Raw genomic sequence first — 20,384 nt, forward strand, 5'->3', positions numbered from 1 at the left:
TATCAATCCTCAAATCAAAATACTGATGCTCTTGATATTTTAGATCAGGGGTGTGCAAACTTTTTCCACCAAGGGCCACATAATAAAAAGTCAAAGTATGCGGGGGCCATATTGATATAAAAATAGATATTGTCAGCTTTATTCTATAGATGACTAGTATATTATTATTAAGTATTAGTTTGAAAAAAATGTAAGAAAAAGGTGCAAAAAGCTGAAATGCTCTTCTGTTGTTTTTCCCAAGTACCCGTAAGAACACAATCAAAAAAATAAAAATAATAAGTTTGTGTAACTGCATAACCTAAAATATTGATAAAAAAATATTCAGATATATTTTTTATTTTCAAAAAAGCTAAAAACATATGTATATTTTTAGATGACTAAGTACATTATTATTAATTAAAATGTTCAGCTTTTTGTTGCTCGTTTTTCCTTCCATGTTTCTTTTAGATAGATATGTTATTATTTGAAAATAGATATTTGCACACAGTATCAGACTATAATAAGCATTTTGACAGGTGATATTTTGATGAATGGTGATTTTGGTGGTGGATGATAGATAAAAGTGTGCATGCCTCGCTCCCCAGCAGCGCTTCCATGGTGGCGTGATGACAAAAGAATTCCTCCCTGCGTCTATTTGGGGACTGAGTCGTGTTCCCCGGCTGCTTGAGGATACCTATGATTAATCACCACTCTGCAACCAGTTCCTAATATGGCCAGGAGACCCCATCACTGATAAGACCCTGATTGCTCCCTGACCCCTCCCTCAGCTTGGCCCCCCAGCTCAGACACAATAGCATTCCTCAGTCGTCCCCTAAAAGGCCGAGGGCTTCCTTTATAAAGGCAGGTGTTGCTGGAACTGACAATAGGCCACCGCTCTCTCTCAAGGTAGGTTTCAACTGATCGGGTTCTTGCGCAGGACCGGAACACCTCAGTCTCCTCCGTACGGACCAGCAAGGTATTCGAGCGCCACGTGAGAATTGTGATGTTGTCGGGTGTACGCTCAACACGTGTCCATTCGTCAAGGCCAGCTTAGAAAATGGGCGACGCGGCCATGAGGGAGTTCGGGGCGGCAGCCTCCTACCTGAGGAAATCAGACCGAGAGCGTCTGGAAGCTCAGACGCGTATCTTCGACATGAAGAAGGAATGCTTCGTTCCCGACACCGTAGAGGAGTACGTGAAGGCGTCCATCACCAGCCGTGAGGGGGACAAGGTCACCGCCCAGACTCAGAAGGGCAAGGTCAGTGGTTTGGTACTCCTCAGGCTCGGAAACCCTTTAGTAGGGATGATGTTTGATAAGAAATTATCCAGTTCAAGCCCAATATCGAATCCTCTTATCGAACCGATTCCTTATCAATTCTCTTATCGAATCCAGATAGGTTGTTGTATCTGGAAAAAAACACAATATTTGGTTTAACAAAAGCTCACTTTTATTTTATAAGAAAAAAATAAAATAAAATAAATAAATAAATATTGACTGTTACCCCCCTAAAAAAAAAATATATACATATATTTTGACTGTTGTTACCCAAAGTATATTAAGTGGGATTTTTCAGAAAAACAAATATATACAGTAACACAAAAACAACCTGTCTCTGTGATCACTATAGGTGTATAAATAATAATATAGTGTTAAATAAAATCAGTCCCTTGGGCACAAAACTGAAAATAATACAGCTCTCCAAAAAGTGCACTTCTGCTGCTATTGGAACATACTAACTACACACACAGGCAGGCAGCTAACAAACAATCCAAGACGTCTAATGAAGTTCCAAAGCAGATTAATGTCACGTCTGGGACTATGGCGTGGTTTGTTCTCCCGAGGTGCAAAAGATTTGGACCATACGTGGCGTGAAGGGGAGTAAATGATTTATTTAAACACTATAACTACAAAAAAAAGATGCAAACAAAAGGTGCGCACAAGGGCGGAAGTACAAAACTTGACTATAAACACAAAACTTGCACAAAGGCAGAAACTATGAACAACAAAAAACACTAACTGTAGGATTAATAAACAAAAACTTACTTGGCATGGACTAAAGGAGCAGCATGAACGATGGACATGAAATCAAGTGTCAGGAATGTGCAGAGCATAATTGTGGGATGTCGCCAGGAAGACAAACTAAAAACAATGAACTTAAATACTACAGACATGATTAACAAAAACAGGTGCGTGACTCAAAACGTGAAACAGGTGCGTGACGTGACAGGTGAAAACTAATGGGTTGCTATGGTGACAAATAAGAGTGCACAATGAGTCCAAACGTGGAACAGGTGAAACTAATGGGTAACCATGGAAACAAGACAAGGGAGTGAAAAGCCAGAAACTAAAGAGTCCAATAACTAAACAAAACAAAACATGACTAATACAAAACATGGTCACACAGACATGACAATTAATCCATTTAGGCTCTTTATTGTTGTTGATCTTGCTTTGTCCTTTCCTATCTTTACTTTTGTCTTGCACTGGACTGTTATTTTCTTTAAAAAAAAAACTGAAATACACACAATGACAAATGTATAAGCTATGTGATTCAATTAACATACTGAAATGTAATACACAATATGTAAATATTAGCTTCACACAAATATACAGTACTATCATCAAACAAATACTTCTGGGTGTTGAAACTATTTAGATGGTGGAAATACACGACTGGCAGCCATTTTAAGTCCTCAAAACATCCATTGAAACAGTGCACACAAATCGTTTTTCAATAAACATCTTAGTATCAAACTTAACCATTTCCACCTTAATATTGAGTTACATAAACAAGTTAAACAGTTTACTAACAGACTTATCCTTTCCAATACTTGTAAGAGCTAACACAACTTGTCTACTTCTCAATTGTCTCATGAACTGAACAGACGTCGCCAACCCGGAAGTGCCCAAAGTAATGACACGTAGTATTTTCATATCACCACAAGGTGTCAGTAAGAGTCTACGATCAAATGGGCATAACATTGCTGTCCCACAGGGCATTTCCTGTGGGAAGGGATTCGTTCCCAGGGATTCGAATAAAGAACCAACTCTTTTTCTTTACTATAGTGGCCTCAATAACGGGAACCGGTTCTCAAAAAGGGATTCGAGTCCATGGAATCAGTTCTTCTCTTATCGAACAACCAGGAGAACCGGTTTCGAGCGTCATCCCTACCCTTTAGTAAACAAAAACACTTAACAGGCAGAACTTTATTGATGGCTTATGCCAGTGATTCTCAAACTCCAAAGAATCACTTAATATTTAAACACAGTGTTACTGTTCAAACTGTGTGTAAGGTGGCCAAAAATATTGAATATTAGGGGTGTCACATTTTTTTTTATTTTCGAATGACTCGCCAATCCTCTTTGTAACGATTCTAAATCGATTAAACACAATTAAAATGAATCAAATCTGTCCTGTCAAGCCACTCAAACAATCATATTGTTGATGTTGAGGAGGGGTGTCAAACTCATTGTAGCTCAGGAGGGAAATCTATTCCCACGTGGGCCACGATAACTTTAAAATACAACTACGACAACTTCAGATTGTTTTCTTTGTTTTCCTTCACAACCCAAAAGAGAACAAGCACATTCTGAAAATGTACACACCACAAATAATCCTCTTGACAAAACATTTACATTCAGTTGAAAATTCTGAGGCAAAAATTGGTGCCGTTTCAATGAAGAACACAATGAACTTCCACGTCATCTCAGCGCAATTCAACTTTAAGTCACAGCCCATCTTGGATTGAACAAAAACTAAATAAAGCATCAATAAAAACACTTTTATGTACCAACTACCTCATTTGTCATTTCCACTGTTCACTTTCTTTAAATGTGCACAGAAGACAATCATTTTCACACAACTATATCAATGTGCAGCATAGGCTCCAGCACCCCCCACGACCCCAAAAGGGACAAGCGGTAGAAAATGGATGGAGGGATGGATTTTACTTCTCTTTGTTTTATGTTGGGCCGAGGAAGAGGAGGAGTCACAGCCCCGCTTTAGCGTGTACCTCTTGCTTGGTATACTTGATGGCCCCAGTATAAACTATTTGCTTGCCTAACAGAATTGCTTTTGCGACATCCAGTGGACACATTTAGAACAGCAGTTTCTTTCATTAAAAAATGCAGCCAAATTTTATTAGCAAACTCATCAACACAAAAAGAATGCCATTGCAAGTTAATAATACTAACACAAACTTGTTAGCATAGTAGCTACTGCTAATGACGCTAGCTTCATTGCATTACGACAGCATGTACAAATATGCATGAAAACACTCCGACAGACATCACACATGGGACGCTTTAGTAAGTAAGAATTGTTGTAGTTATATTGTAAAACTTACAAACGTTGCTTGGAGTGATGAATGAAACACTATGGACGGTTTTACTTCCGGTTTAAGGCATTTAAACAAGAAGTGCATTTTCAACAACGCAAGTGAGCATACTCCTCCAAAAGATGGCGCCATAGCACAAACAATAACACCATTTCAGTGTTTCTGCTAATGTTTATTAAAGCTATTAAACACAAAACATTATGGGTGTTAGCGAAGAAAAATCTATAAATTAGCCGCACCGTTTATAAGCCGCAGGGTTCAAATCCTAGGAAAAAAGTAACGGCTTACAGTCCAAAATTCATGGTAATAATAATTCAACTTTGATATGTTTCGATTTGTGTTTGTCCAAGTTAGACTTTGGCTAAGCGGATATTTGAACTTGCACATATTTTCAGGTGATGTATAACTTGTGGTACTCAAAGACGGCTCAATGTTTGGTTCACAGACGGTGACGGTGAAGGAGTGTGACGTGCACCCTCAGAACCCGCCAAAGTTTGATAAAATTGAAGACATGGCCATGTTCACCTTCCTCCACGAGCCCGCGGTGCTGTTCAACCTCAAAGAGCGTTATGCAGCATGGATGATCTACGTGAGTCGGGAGTACTTATATGACCCAATAAAAACAACCTTCCCTAATCATAGCGGCCTCCTTTTTATGGAAACGTGTCCATTCTAACTGCCAATCATCCTTTTTTGTTTTTGGCAGACGTACTCTGGGCTGTTCTGTGTCACCATCAACCCCTACAAGGGGCTGCCAGTCTACAACCAGGAGGTGGTTGTTGCCTACAGAGGAAAGAAGAGGAGTGAAGCTCCTCCTCACATCTTCTCCATCTCTGACAACGCCTACCAGTACATGCTAACTGGTAATGCATCAGGAAATGGAGGTACAATACCAAAGTTAAGGTCATCTAAAGTGCTCCTTGCCTTTCCTCCTCAGACAGAGAGAATCAGTCAATCCTCATCACGTGAGTCCATTTTTGCTTTTTGTTGCTTGTGTAATGTTTTATGACTTGTGTTTACTTCATGCTTTCCATAAATCAAAAACCTTTCTCACTGCAATCCATCGGAACTGGACTGTTCGCTTTGTCAGCTGGTGCCAAAACCCCAACTACCTTGTTTTGCGGACTCTGGTTTATAAGCCGCACCCATTACATTTTAGAAGAACACCCCCCATATATTAGCCGCACCGGACTCTAAGCCGCAGATTAGTACGTTGTGAAATGAGTCATTTACACAAAAGTATTTTGTAAATGTATATTTACATACCTTAACATAACCTACTCAGTGGCCTTGTGTAGGTCAAGTCATACCAAAGACTATAACAATGGGAGCCATTACCTCCCTGCTTGGCACTCAGCATCAAGGCTTGGAATTGGGGGTTAAATCCCCAAAATGATTCCTGGGCGCAGCCACCGCTGCTGCTCACTGCTCCCCTCACCTCCCAGGGGGTGAGGGTGATGGGTCAAATGCAGAGGATAATCTCACCACACCTCGTGTGTGTGCGACAATCATTGCTACTTTAACTTTTTAACTTTAATTGTGTCTGTAACACGGCAGTAAAACGGCTGCTCAAACAAAACAGAAGTCATGGTCATGGTCCCACTAGCTGCGCAAGCTAGCTCTCCTATCAGCTAAAAAGACTTCACCAACTCCACTGTGATGTTTTGGTGAATTTACAGAGGAATTTGTGAAACTGAAACAGTTAAAAAAGAATGCAATTTTATGTAGGGTATTTTTACTAACACAGTCACTTGTAAACTTGTTTGCATAGTAGCTAATGTCCTAGCACAAACAAATATGCATGAAAACACATCAAATCACACATGGGACCGTTCATCCATCCATCCATCCATCCATCTTCTTACGCTTATCCGAGGTCGGGTCGCGGGGGCAGCAGCCTAAGCAGGGAAGCCCAGACTTTCCTCTCCCCAGCCAGTTTGTCCAGCTCTTCCCGGGGGATCCCGAGGCGTTCCCAGGCCAGCCGGGAGACATAGTCTTCCCAACGTGTCCTGGGTCTTCCCCGTGGCCTCCTACCGGTTGGACGTGCCCTAAACACCTCCCTAGGGAGGCGTTCGGGTGGCATCCTGACCAGATGCCCAAACCACCTCATCTGGCTCCTCTGTGGAGGAGCAGCGGCTTTACTTTGAGCTCCCCCCGGATGACAGAGCTTCTCACCCTATCTCTAAGGGAGAGCCCCGCCACCCGGCGGAGGAAACTCATTTCGGCCGCTTGTACCCGTGATCTTGTCCTTTCGGTCATAACCCAAAGCTCATGACCATAGGTGAGGATGGGAACGTAGATCGACCGGTAAATTGAGAGCTTTGCCTTCCGGCTCAGCTCCTTCTTCACCACAACGGATCAATACAGCGTCCGCATTACTGAAGATGCCGCACCGATCCGCCTGTCAATCTCACGATCCACTCTTCCCCCACTCGTGAACAAGACTCCGAGGTACTTGAACTCCTCCACTTGGGGCAGGGTCTCCTCCCCAACCCGGAGATGGCACTCCACCCTTTTCCGGGCGAGAACCATGGACTCGGACTTGGAGGTGCTGATTCTCATCCCAGTCGCTTCACACTCGGCTGCGAACCGATCCAGCGAGAGCTAAAGATCCTGGCCAGATGAAGCCATCAGGACCACATCATCTGCAAAAAGCAGAGACCTAATCCTGCAGCCACCAAACCAGATCCCCTCAACGCCTTGACTGCGCCTAGAAATTCTGTCCATAAAAGTTCAGAACAGAATGGGTGACAAAGGGCAGCCTTGGCGGAGTCCAACCCTCACTGGGAACGTGTCCGATTTACTGCCGGCAATGCGGACCAAGTTCTGACACTGATCATACTGGGACCGTTCAGTAAGTAACAATTGTTTTAGTTATATCAATCATCAATCAATCAAAGTTTACTTATATAGCCCTAAATCACAAGTGTCTCAAAGGGCTGCACAAGATCCCACATCAGGGCAAGAAAAAACTCAACCCAATGGGATGACAATGAGAAACCTTGGAAGGGACCGCAGTGAGTACTCGGAGTGATGAACGAAGAATCCATATGAGTAGAAACGCTTAGAGGACAGAGCGGCACTTGTGCTTCCGGTTTAAAGCTTTAAACAGCAGGAAACACTTGTAGGCATTCACACCACAGCACATGCGGTGAGGGAACTCGTCCAAAAGATGGCGCCAAGGCACAAACAATAAACACACCATTTTATTGCCTTAGCGGGATTTTTATGACAACTATTTGCATTATGGCCATCAACGAAGGAAAAGCCATCAACTAGCAGCAGCGTTTTACAAGCCATGTTCAAGTTTAGTACACTTGAACTATCTATTACAGGGTGTCCAAACCAAAAGAAAAAGTAGCAGCTTATAGTCCGGAATTTACGGTAGTAATTCTCCAACACAAAGGAGGGCGTGCCTGGTCAAGGACTCTTCCGCCCTATTGCAGTGAGAAAACCAAAAACTGTGGAGATGCAAAAGAGCGACCCTTCTCTCAATGCCAACGACAGTCGTTAAAATGGAATTTCCCCTCGTTATGCGAAACGTCCTTCAAGACAGTTTAGTTGCGACACCAAACTGAAAGTCAGCTCCCGAAACAACATCTGACAGAAACTGACAAATTCCAAATGGGGAGCCACAGCACACACACTAAGATGTACTGCTTTGGCCCTCGGCGGAGTATGCATGTCCTGTCTGGGAGAGATCAACCCATGCCAAGAAACTGGACCCAGCACTGAACAACACCTGCCGCTTGATCACTGGTTGCTTGAAGCCTACCAACCTGAACAACCTACATCTCCTCGCTGGTATCGCCCCTGCAGACGTGAGACGGGAAGTTGCCAGCCGAGTAGAGTTCACAAAAGCTACCCGTGATGAACGCCACCTCCTCTATGGACGTAAACCCTCAGCCCAACGTCTGAAGTCAAGGAGAAGCTTCCTCAGCAATGTCCAGCCCCTAACAACATCTCGGGAAGAAACCAGACTCCAGCTATGGACACAAAGATTAGAGAAAGACCCCCCTCCTATTGACATGGGAATCCCCCCTTTTGAAGATCTTCCCCCCGGGTCAGAAACACCATGGGTCCAGTGGAAGACACTAAACCGCCTGAGAACAGGAACAGGGCGATCAAAAGCTGCTATGGCCAGATGGGGCTACAAAACCGGCCCAACCACCTGCGAATGCGGAGAGGAGGACCACACGATGCAGCACTGCCTTGTCTGTCCTCTGCTACTCAACCAGCGCAGCTTAAAAGATCTCGCAGAGTTCAACAACAATGCAAAAGACTGTGTAAAGAAATGGGAAACTGTCATATAACCACATGCTTCAAAGACACGAAAAGAAGAAGAAGTTGCGATTGATAAAATGCCCTGAGAATACAACGACCTGGACCTGATTTCTTATTGAATGTGAGCACCTGGTTTTGTGTCCGTAGTGGAGAATCTGGTGCTGGGAAGACTGTTAACACCAAGAGAGTCATCCAGTATTTTGCCAGCATTGCAGCAAGCGGTGGAAAGAAAGACACAGGCACTGAGAAAAAGGTTAATAGCCAGAATGTGAAACCAGGCATTGGTCCGATTGATCAAAGACTTAGCGCTGTTGTACTTTCAGGGGACTCTGGAGGACCAAATCATCCAGGCTAACCCTGCTCTGGAGGCCTTTGGTAATGCCAAGACCATCAGAAATGACAACTCTTCCAGATTTGTAAGTTTGACTTTGGAGGGAATTTGTCTGTTACAATTGATAATGAGTGTTGGAAATCGGCAGGGAAAATTCATCCGAATCCACTTTGCTGCCAGTGGGAAACTGGCATCGGCCGATATCGAGACATGTGGGTAACATTTTATGGATGTGAGCTGTTATTCTTGCATTTGACCACCAACTGGTTTTGTATTAAAGATTTGCTGGAGAAGTCCCGTGTCACCTTTCAGCTCAAGGCCGAGAGAGACTATCATATTTTCTATCAGATTCTGTCACAGAAAAAGCCTGAGCTTCTAGGTAAATAGAACCGCATGCTTATCGTGTTTACCACAAACAACAAGTCACTCTGCTTTTTAGAGATGCTGCTCATCAGCAACAACCCCTACGACTACGCCTTCATCTCCCAAGGAGAAACCACGGTCGCCTCCATTAATGACGCCGAGGAGCTCATGGCCACTGATGTGAGTAGGAATTGTTGGATGTGACTTTTGGTGTGCTTTCAAAGTCCGACTGAAACTTTGACGTAGTGGACAAGATGGACTGATGGGGTTGAACAAAACCCTCACAAGTAAACTAGAAATACAACCACAACGTTCAACCCTACTGGTCATCCTCCAACTGTTAAACATGCTGAATATTGCATGTACTGTATGTACATTGACCTGCCACAACACTTGAACTAGCTATCACAGGGGTGTCCAAACCACGGCTCGTCGAGGAATCTTACCCACTTGGAGATTGCATTCATTTTAATAGTCTGACAATTTTGATACTGCTATAATGTCGTCAACGAGTGGACACCGTGAGTAATTCAAGTCAATGACCGTTAATTCTGTTCTGATTAGAAGAATGCATAGAATGTATGACCCAATGCAAACAACCTTCCCTAATCATGGTGCAAAAACAAAAATCCAACCAACACAAAATGTCAACACAACTTTATGGACATTATAAAAAATGTCCATGCACCATGAAAAAGAAATCAAAATTTTAATCCATTACAATGCATTGTAATGCAAATGCAAAACATTCTCTCCACACTTATCCATGTTTGGCACATTTTAGCTGCTTGATATTTCTGATTGATTACAAAACTTTAGGGAGGTCGTCACGGAAGTAAACAATGTAGGAGCCAAACTTAACATATGTACACTCACATATATATATATATTGTTACTTTACATGCAGTCGGCTTTTGACCCTCCACCAAATTTATTTAGCCCAATACGGCCCCCAAGTCAAAAAGTTTGGAGACCCCTGATCTGTGAATCTCATATAATGTAGGACTGGTATTAAAAAAATCATTTTTTAAAGCAAAGAGCACTATTTGTTTAACAGCATGGATTGTTTTTGTGGTGGTAGTTCGCAGTGGGTAGAAAGCATTGCATCATGTTTCTAATATTTTGTCCTTCTCAAGTAGCTATCACTATCACTAGCTGACGACACACAAAGCTAACATGTCGTCAGCTAGTGATAGCGATAGCTTAGTGTTACATGGGGGTTAGTTTATGTCAGGGGTTGTTGACCAACTTTTCCAGTACAGAGGCCCCGGGACCCATTCAAATATTAACACTGAATTAGTCAGCTTACTCATGATTTTAATCGTATTAAATAATTTTACAGTTTACAACATTGTCAAAAGATATGAAAGCATGTGTTAATCACAAAGATCGTTATCAAGGCTTAGGTCAGGCTGATTACAAAAATAATACTAATCAAATATACTGCAGAAGAAAGGACTCATAAAAACTGATGAAAATACAAATTACACAATGCTAAAATAAATACATTCTAAATATCAATTCGTCCTAATATTACCGCCTGCACCTCTAAAATAATAATAAATACCAAAAATATATGTTTCTTAAATAGTACAATTTAAGAGCAAATGATAATACAGCTTTACCACTTTAGTCATAATTTTTGCGCCTTAAGAAACTTCTCTATGACTTTAGCGCCAGACTTCTTCTGTTTGTTTGATAATGTCATAACTGACAAAAGTGTATTACAACAGACTACCGCTACGGCCCATACGGACCACGACTAAGAAATAGATATTTTTTGATAGCCCACTAGAGGTCGCTCATGGCCCAACAATGGCCCTATGGTTAAGAAACTTAGGTTTACGTAAGTCTGTGCTAAAAGCCATCACAGTAGAATACACAAAACTTGGGAAAGTTATCTCCCTTGAGGCAGTCGCGTAAATGTTGCAAATAACCCATTCAACTCAAATGTTAATATGAGAGAACGTGCTCAGTTAGTCACTTCAATAAGGATGTTAGAAATAAACTGAAACTGAACTGAACTGAACTGAGAGGTCCCTTGCCATACGTCAAAGATGGGCTAAAAAGGCCCAAAGGGTGAATACAAGCCTATTGATTCCACATGTTACTTAAGGTATATCATCATCCGGATGTTTGTGACAGACCGCAAATTTTGTCTCTGTCGAACTTAGGATGCCTTTGATGTGCTGGGCTTCACCCAAGAGGAGAAGAATGGCATTTACAAGCTGACAGGTGCCATCATGCACTACGGTAACATGAAGTTCAAGAACAAGCAGCGTGAGGAACAAGCAGAGGCGGATGGCACTGAAGGTCAGAACAACTTCATGTCCAAAAAGAAAACAAAGCCAATCTAATACAATCTTTTTTTTTCAGTTGCAGACAAAGTTGCTTATCTGATGGGCCTGAACTCTGCGGACCTCATCAAAGGTCTCTGCCATCCTAGAGTTAAAGTTGGAAATGAGTGGGTCACAAAGGGACAAAATGTCCAGCAGGTAAATTATACCTCAACTGGTTAGTTGTGTGCTTTCCACTTTGCGATAAGGGTAACTTTGCAACACTTAGCGATCCTTGTTGCGCACTAACCTGAAGAGCTACCACCTGTGTCTGTCTACATAAGGTGCAGTGTAACAAAGTCATTCTGGAGATACCATTGAGGAAACACATTGGAGTTAGTCCACTGCAGAATTTGCTGCCCATTATAAATACAACAAAATCGCTAGAGCCAAATACCGTACAAGCACATATCAAGCCAGAAAGGGAATTCAGAAAATGTATTTGTTTTTCAGGTCTCCTATGCGGTTGGTGCTTCGTCTAAGGCAGTGTATGAAAAGATGTTTCTGTGGATGGTAATCCGTATTAATCAATCTCTGGACACAAGGCAGCCTCGCCAGTACTTCATTGGTGTTCTGGATATTGCTGGATTTGAGATTTTTGAAGTGAGCTCTAGCTATAATTCATGGGCCAAACCTTTTGTTGAATGCAAAAATTGAGGCAATCTCTGCTTTATTTTGCAGTTCAACACCTTCGAGCAGCTGTGCATCAACTTCACCAATGAAAAACTGCAACAGTTCTTCAACCATCACATGTTTGTGCTGGAGCAGGAAGAGTACAAGAAAGAGGGCATTGAATGGACTTTCATTGATTTTGGTATGGACTTGCAGGCGTGTATTGACCTGATTGAAAAGGTAAGACTTGCTAATGAGAAGCTAACATTGATTTATCATAGAATTTGAATGACTCAAACGTTGGTGTCCTCAGCCCATGGGTATCATGTCCATCCTTGAAGAGGAGTGCATGTTCCCCAAAGCCAGCGATACCACCTTTAAAGCTAAGCTTTATGACAACCACCTGGGGAAATCCAGCAACTTCCAGAAGCCAAGAATCGTGAAAGGGAAACCTGAGGCCCATTTTGCTCTGATGCACTATGCTGGAACTGTGGACTACAACATCAACAACTGGCTGGTGAAGAACAAGGATCCTCTCAATGAGACTGTTGTTGGACTCTACCAGAAGTCCAACCTCAAGCTGCTGTCTGTACTCTTTGCAAACTATGCTGGAGCTGAAACAGGTAAGCATTACCTTCATGCTCTCTGCTGTTTTTGTTTCGTTTTCTTTTGTATACTCAACACCACATGTGTTTAGCTGGTGAAGGTGGGAAAGCAAAAGGAGGAACCAAGAAAAAGGGTTCATCCTTCCAGACTGTGTCAGCATTGCACAGGGTCAGTACATAAACTTTAAATTACCCTGTAATATGGAATTAAATGATAGCACTTTCATTACAATGCATTTCTTATGGAATCAGCCACATACCTTGTTGAACACGTTTCCTCACCACCTTTACAGGAGAATCTAAACAAGCTGATGACCAACCTGAGGTCCACTCACCCCCACTTTGTACGCTGCATCATCCCCAATGAGACCAAGACCCCTGGAGCCATGGAGAACCCTCTGGTGATGCACCAGCTGCGCTGTAACGGTGTGCTGGAAGGCATCAGAATCTGCAGGAAGGGCTTCCCCAACAGGATCCTCTATGGAGACTTTAAACAGAGGTATCACTTTGCAATAGCTGTTCTTCTCACAGAAGTTGTTATATTTGGATTTAAGACAAATATTTCAACCGTTTCCAGATATCGCATCCTGAATCCTGCCGCTATACCAGAGGGTCAGTTTATTGACAGTAAGAAGGGGGCTGAGAAACTCCTTGGGTCTTTGGATGTTGACCACAATCAATACAAGTTTGGACACACTAAGGTAACTAATTAAAAGACCCACTGAAAGAAGAGTATTTGATCTTCCCCACAACACAACTGATAAGGTATCTATTATTTTAGGGTTGGTGCAATAATACTACATAATACGTATTTAATTACACTGTCATAAAGATGATGAGCCTCAATCATCATACAGACTCAAAATGTATGCATTTCCAACATACGAGGAAGTAAATTAAGATTGTTGATAACTATTAGTATGAAAACCCTGAGATGTGTCATTTCTTTTGTAGAACTACAAAAGTTGTAAATCTTTCTAAAGGTGTTCTTCAAGGCTGGTCTCCTCGGGACACTTGAGGAGATGAGGGATGACCGTTTGTCACTCATTATCACTGGAATCCAGTCGAGATCAAGAGGCTTACTGGCAAGAGTGGAATTCCAGAAGATTGTTGAAAGGAGGTACAAGCAAGCAATTAGGCCAACATGATATACATTAGGCCAAACCATACACTGACATGATCCCATGCATTTCTGTGTGTTCTTACGCAGTTGGCTTAACAATGGTTCATCTTTGACAGGGATGCATTGCTGGCAATCCAGTGGAACATTCGTGCCTTCATGGGGGTCAAGAATTGGCCTTGGATGAAGCTGTACTTCAAGATCAAACCTCTTCTGAGGTCTGCTGAAGCAGAAAAAGAGATGGCCAACATGAAGGAAGAATTTGTGAAGTTGAAAGACGCCTTTGCAAAGTCAGAGTCACGCAGGAAGGAATTAGAGGAGAAAATGGTTTCTATTCTCCAGGAAAAAAATGACCTGCAGCTACAAGTTCAGGCTGTAAGTGTAATGATGTTAGTACTGTCGGAATGAATCTGTCCTTAATTTTGATCATATATTAAACCGTTGCAATTTAGGAGCAAGACAATCTTGCTGATGCTGAGGAAAGATGTGAGGGGTTGATCAAACACAAGATCCAGATGGAAGCAAAGGCCAAGGAGTTATCTGAAAGACTGGAAGACGAGGAGGAGATTAATGCTGAATTGACTGCAAAGAAGAGGAAGCTCGAGGATGAGTGTTCGGAGCTAAAGAAGGATATAGATGACTTGGAGTTAACACTTGCTAAAGTGGAAAAAGAGAAACATGCCACTGAGAACAAGGTATGTCTACTGTGGTACCCTAAAAGAAAGTAATTGAATAGAAAACATGCTACACTTTACGTTTTATCACAATGATGTCCAGGTGAAGAACCTGGTGGAAGAAATGGCAGCTTTGGATGAAATCATTGCCAAGCTGACAAAGGAGAAGAAAGCCTTACAAGAAGCTCATCAACAAACACTGGATGACCTCCAGAGTGAAGAAGACAAAGTCAACACTCTGACCAAAGCCAAGTCTAAACTAGAGCAGCAAGTGGATGATGTATGTTTCACTACTCCAGACACCTTGCAAATTGAAGTTTTATGTTAACCTTTTCATCGATTTTAGCTTGAAGGGTCTCTTGAGCAAGAGAAAAAGATTCGTATGGATCTTGAGAGAGCTAAGAGAAAGCTAGAGGGAGACTTAAAGATGACCCAGGAGAGCCTAATGGATGTGGAGAATGACAAGCAACAACTTGAAGAGCATCTGAAAAAGTAAACATGATAATCCTGATTCCCTTCCAGGAACAAACTAAGTATGACATTTTTGTAACGTCTACTTTTTCTACCGCAGGAAAGACTTTGAGTTAAATCAGCTAAACAGCAGGATAGAGGATGAGCAGGCAATTGCCATTCAGCTTCAAAAGAAATTGAAAGAGCTTCAGGTAACACATGGTAACAAATCTGCAATACACTCAACAGTGGCTAAGTAGTCGTTTCTGACTAGTCCCGCATAGAGGAGCTGGAGGAAGAGCTTGAGGCAGAACGAGCTGCTCGGGCCAAAGTGGAGAAGCAGAGAGCAGACCTGGCCAGGGAGCTGGAGGAGATCAGTGAGAGGCTGGAGGAGGCTGGTGGAGCAACATCTGTCCAGATTGAGATGAACAAGAAGAGGGAGGCCGAGTTTCAGAAACTGCGCAGAGACCTTGAAGAGGCCACTCTGCAGCATGAATCCACCGCCGCCACACTGAGAAAGAAACAAGCCGACAGTGTCGCTGACCTGGGGGAGCAGATCGACAACCTGCAGAGAGTCAAGCAGAAACTGGAAAAGGAGAAGAGCGAACTCCGGCTGGAACTGGATGACGTTGTTTCCAACATGGAACATGTTGTGAAAACAAAGGTTAGTTGAACTCATTTATTTTGCTTGATGTGCACACAGACCATGTGGATGTATTTTGGGACTCAAAGATACTTTCCCACTGCAGACAAATCTTGAGAAGACATGCAGAACTATGGAAGACCAGATGAATGAATACAAGAGCAAGTTTGAAGAAGCTCAACGCTGCATCAATGACTTCAACATGCAGAAAGCAAAGCTCCAAACTGAAAATGGTATGTATCGTGCGGCTTCAATAAAAACAAAACAATTGTTCAGACATTAATACGACATGTCACATTCTGCCAAATTGCCAGGTGAGTTTTCAAGACAACTCGAGGAGAAAGAGTCCCTAGTTTCTCAACTCACTAGAGGAAAAATGTCTTATACTCAACAAATTGAGGACCTTAAACGACAACTGGAGGAAGAGACCAAAGTAATACACCGTATTGTGACAACAGTACATACTCTTTTGCAATTATATGACAAGCATATACATTTTTCCTGACAGGCCAAGAGTGCTCTGGCCCATGCTGTGCAATCTTCTCGCCATGACTGTGACCTCCTCAGAGAGCAGTATGAGGAGGAGCAGGAGGCCAAGGCTGAACTGCAGCGTGGTATGTCCAAGGCCAACTCTGAGGTGGCTCAGTGGAGAACTAAGTATGAAACTGATGCCATCCAGAGGACTGAAGAACTGGAGGAGGCTAAGTAAGAGTTTGACGATTCACCTTGACTAACCAAGACAATTCACTAGTTTGGCAAATAAGCTTTTTGTTTGTATTATGTTGCAGCTAAAATGTAAGACGAACAAAAAGTGTGTTTGTTGGATGGCTCAGCGGAAAGTTAAATACATTTGAAGTTTTTGCAAAAGCTTAATTACAAGAACAGTGATGGTTTGAATGGTTGGTTTCTAAAGGAAGAAGCTGGCTCAGCGTCTGCAGGATGCAGAGGAGGCCGTGGAAGCAGTGAATGCTAAATGTTCCTCTCTGGAGAAGACCAAACACAGACTGCAGAATGAGATTGAAGACCTCATGGTGGATGTGGAGAGGTCAAATGCCGCTGCTGCTGCTCTGGACAAGAAGCAAAGAAACTTTGACAAGGTGTGAACATCAAAAGTATCTTAATCGTTGGCTGCCAAGCACTTGAGAGGGAAAACATATTGGCATGGATACCTCATTCGGAGAAAATTAAGTGGATGAAATAAAGGAATACTTGTGAATTATCACATGATGCAAGATATTATCACCAAATATTAGTTTCTAATCATCCGTCACATGTGCTCTCATTGTGCCTTTTAATCAACGGTAGGTCTTGTCTGAGTGGAAACAAAAGTACGAGGAGTCTCAATGTGAGTTGGAGGGCTCCCAGAAGGAAGCTAGAGCTCTGAGCACCGAACTCTTTAAGTTGAAGAACTCCTATGAAGAATGTCTGGATCATTTGGAAACCATGAAAAGAGAGAACAAAAACTTGCAAGGTATGATCTGTTGCTGACTCTCCTGTGATCATTGTGCTAACTTGCCAATCATGTTCTGCAGAGGAAATTTCTGACCTCACTGAGCAACTTGGCGAGAGTGGAAAAAATATTCATGAGCTGGAGAAATTAAGAAAACAACTGGATCAGGAGAAGAGTGAGATCCAGGCTGCTCTTGAGGAAGCTGAGGTGAGGGGCTTTTTTTTGGTTTCAGCAGAATGTCAACTGCAACACATCACAGTATATCCTTGTGCCTACCAGGCTACCTTGGAGCACGAGGAGGGGAAGATTCTCAGAGCCCAGCTTGAGTTCAACCAGATTAAATCTGAAATTGAGCGAAAACTAGCAGAGAAGGATGAGGAGATGGAGCAGTGCAAGAGGAACCTGCAGAGGACTATTGACACCCTGCAGAGCTCCCTTGAAGCTGAGTGTCGAAGCAGGAACGAGGCCCTTCGTTTAAAGAAAAAGATGGAGGGAGACCTCAATGAGATGGAGATTCAACTAAGTCAGGCCAACAGACAGGCAGCGGAAGCTCAGAAACAACTGAAATCTGTTCATGCGCACCTGAAGGTAAGCAAGTTAGATCACACTTTCTTACCATTTTAAAGCATTACAACAATATTATGGTTGATGTCATCCTGTGAAGGATTGCCAAATTCAGCTGGATGAGTCTCTTCGAGCCAACGATGATCTCAAAGAGAACATCGCCATTGTGGAGAGACGTAATAACCTCATTCAGGCCGAGCTGGAAGAACTGAGGGCTGCTCTTGAGCAAACTGAGAGAAGTCGCAAACTTGCTGAGCAAGAGTTGCTGGATGTTAGCGAGAGGGTGCAGCTACTGCACTCACAGGTGAAACTCTCCGTACACATGGTTAACAGTTGACTTTCTTCCACAACACATCTTTAATAGTTTTCTCTTGTCTCAAAAACATCTAGAACACCGGTCTGATAAACCAAAAGAAGAAGCTTGAGAATGATGCCTCTCAGCTTCAGACTGAAGTGGAAGAAGCAGTCCAGGAGTGCAGGAATGCCGAAGAGAAGGCCAAGAAGGCCATCACTGATGCTGCCATGATGGCAGAGGAGCTGAAGAAGGAACAGGACACCAGTGCTCACCTGGAGCGTATGAAGAAGAACATGGAGCAAACCATCAAAGACCTTCAGCACCGTCTGGATGAAGCTGAGCAAATTGCCATGAAGGGAGGCAAGAAGCAGGTGCAGAAGCTTGAGGCCAGGGTAAGAGTTTTTAATATTATCAAAACTACATCCCCAACATTGTAAAACGTTCAATGGTCTCTATAGGGGCAGAAGTTGGTACAGTGGTTGTAGGTTCGATCACCGGCATCCACGTGAAAGCTTTTGCAAGATACTGAACCCAAGTTACAACTAAGTACGCAACCAATTAAGGTTGAACAGAGTGACATTTTTAAGACACTTTGATTTAAAAATGAAGCGCAAAACCCATTCACCAATCTAGAGTCCAATTGACCTAACATGCATGTTTTTGAATTGTGGAAGGAAACTGAAATACGGGGAAAAAACCCACGGGCAAGGGGAGAACTTGCCCACAACATTGTACATTGGAGCCTGTTTATTCTTGAACCCAGTCAAATATTTGCTAGCAAGACCGACAAATGGGTGGATGGTCTTCTGTGGTATTCTTCTGTGTTTGGGCCCGTGTGTGTGTGTGTGTATGTGTGTGTGTGTATGTGTGTGTGTGTGTGTGTGTGTTTTGTCTCGTCTTGTCTTGTCTCATAGTAACAGTGGTACTATTGTATTGTTAGTGTACAGGAGCTTTTCTTGTTTTTGTTTGTATAGTATTGTTCTTGTATTATATTGTTTATGTTAAATGTGGAATGAGTGAGAGGGGTTGGGATATTATAAGCATCTGCTTCATCCAACCCCTTTTCAAGCCTTGCATAAAAAAAAAAAAATGGTATTAACATTTGTTATTTAACTGCAGAAAAAAATACTCAAACGCAAATACTAATAGACTGGTGTTACCGATCCATATCTACATTCTTGTATGGGGAGATGGGTAATAACTATAAAAGTACACCCCAAGCACTCTCCACAGTGAAGGAAGGCAATTAGGTTAACACGAACCCTCTTATGTTAGAATTGGAAATACTGAAACAGAGACTTGATACCTTTTCAAATAGCGAGACAACAACCTTCTACCTTAGACTTAGACTTAGACTTAGACAAACTTTAATGATCCACAAGGGAAATTGTTCATAAAACAAGAGAGAAGCTGCTCGGCTTCCACACAACACTAAAAACCATAAAACTAGAGTCGGGCAGTATACAGGTATTACAGTTAATACCGGTATATTTTAGAAAGCCGTATATATTTGAAACAATACCGCCATACCGGTATCTTTTGATGTGCCTTTATGTTATGGCCGTTTGCTCTTTTCTGCGCCTGATGAGCGAAGCACATAACATCCACTTTGGCTCAAGCCTGCCCATTGCGTGTTTACAGAGGCTTCTCTGATGCATTATGACGCAGCGCATCAAATTTTTTTTTTAAATATGGGGCGGTGCCTACTTCTCGACTCCTGATTGATGCAATGTTTTATTTGGCGATTGGTGAGTGACTACAGCTTTATTTACACATACACTAATTGGCTACATCTCTCCTTGTAGCGACTTTGTCACGAATCTCATCTGTTTATGTCAACATCTGTTAGTGACTTAGCACAGCAGCTAACGATAGCTCCTGCGTGTCAAATGTTTAGCTACTCCTTGGTTTAAAAGGGCCTCTCCCCATAGCCTGTGCGGACTAAGGTACTGTACTGAAAAGTAGTTTTAAACTGAACAGTCAGTGGCTTTCACCGCAGTGAGCGAGTAGAAGCTCCATCAATTCCCGCGCACAAGCGCGAGGCTAAAAGCCAAAAGTTAATAAACAAAATGAACCAAAATTGTTTTGACATAGTAACGGCTTACGTTACTACTTAAAACACAAATAATCTGAGTACTCTCAACACTGGTTATCTAGTCGCAAAACACTTGGGCAACCTTAATCACTTTGTACCTTTTTTATTTATTTTTTAAATACCAGTATATATCGTACACCACCATTCGGACTAAAAATACCGCCCTATCAGTTTTGGTCCCTGTTGGCCATCCCTACCTAAACGTATGAATATGTGGAGTACATTTGTGTTAAATGACTCCCAAT

At 42.4% G+C, this 20,384-nt stretch overlaps 1 pseudogene; it reads left to right on the forward strand.

The window, feature by feature from the left end:
- Nucleotides 1-860: 860 nt before the first annotated feature.
- LOC133582727 (uncharacterized) overlaps nucleotides 861-20,384 on the forward strand; it is a 73,591-nt pseudogene continuing 54,067 nt past the window's right edge.

This window comes from Nerophis lumbriciformis, linkage group LG03 (genome assembly GCF_033978685.3).
Source record: "Nerophis lumbriciformis linkage group LG03, RoL_Nlum_v2.1, whole genome shotgun sequence".
Lineage (NCBI taxonomy): Eukaryota > Metazoa > Chordata > Actinopteri > Syngnathiformes > Syngnathidae > Nerophis > Nerophis lumbriciformis.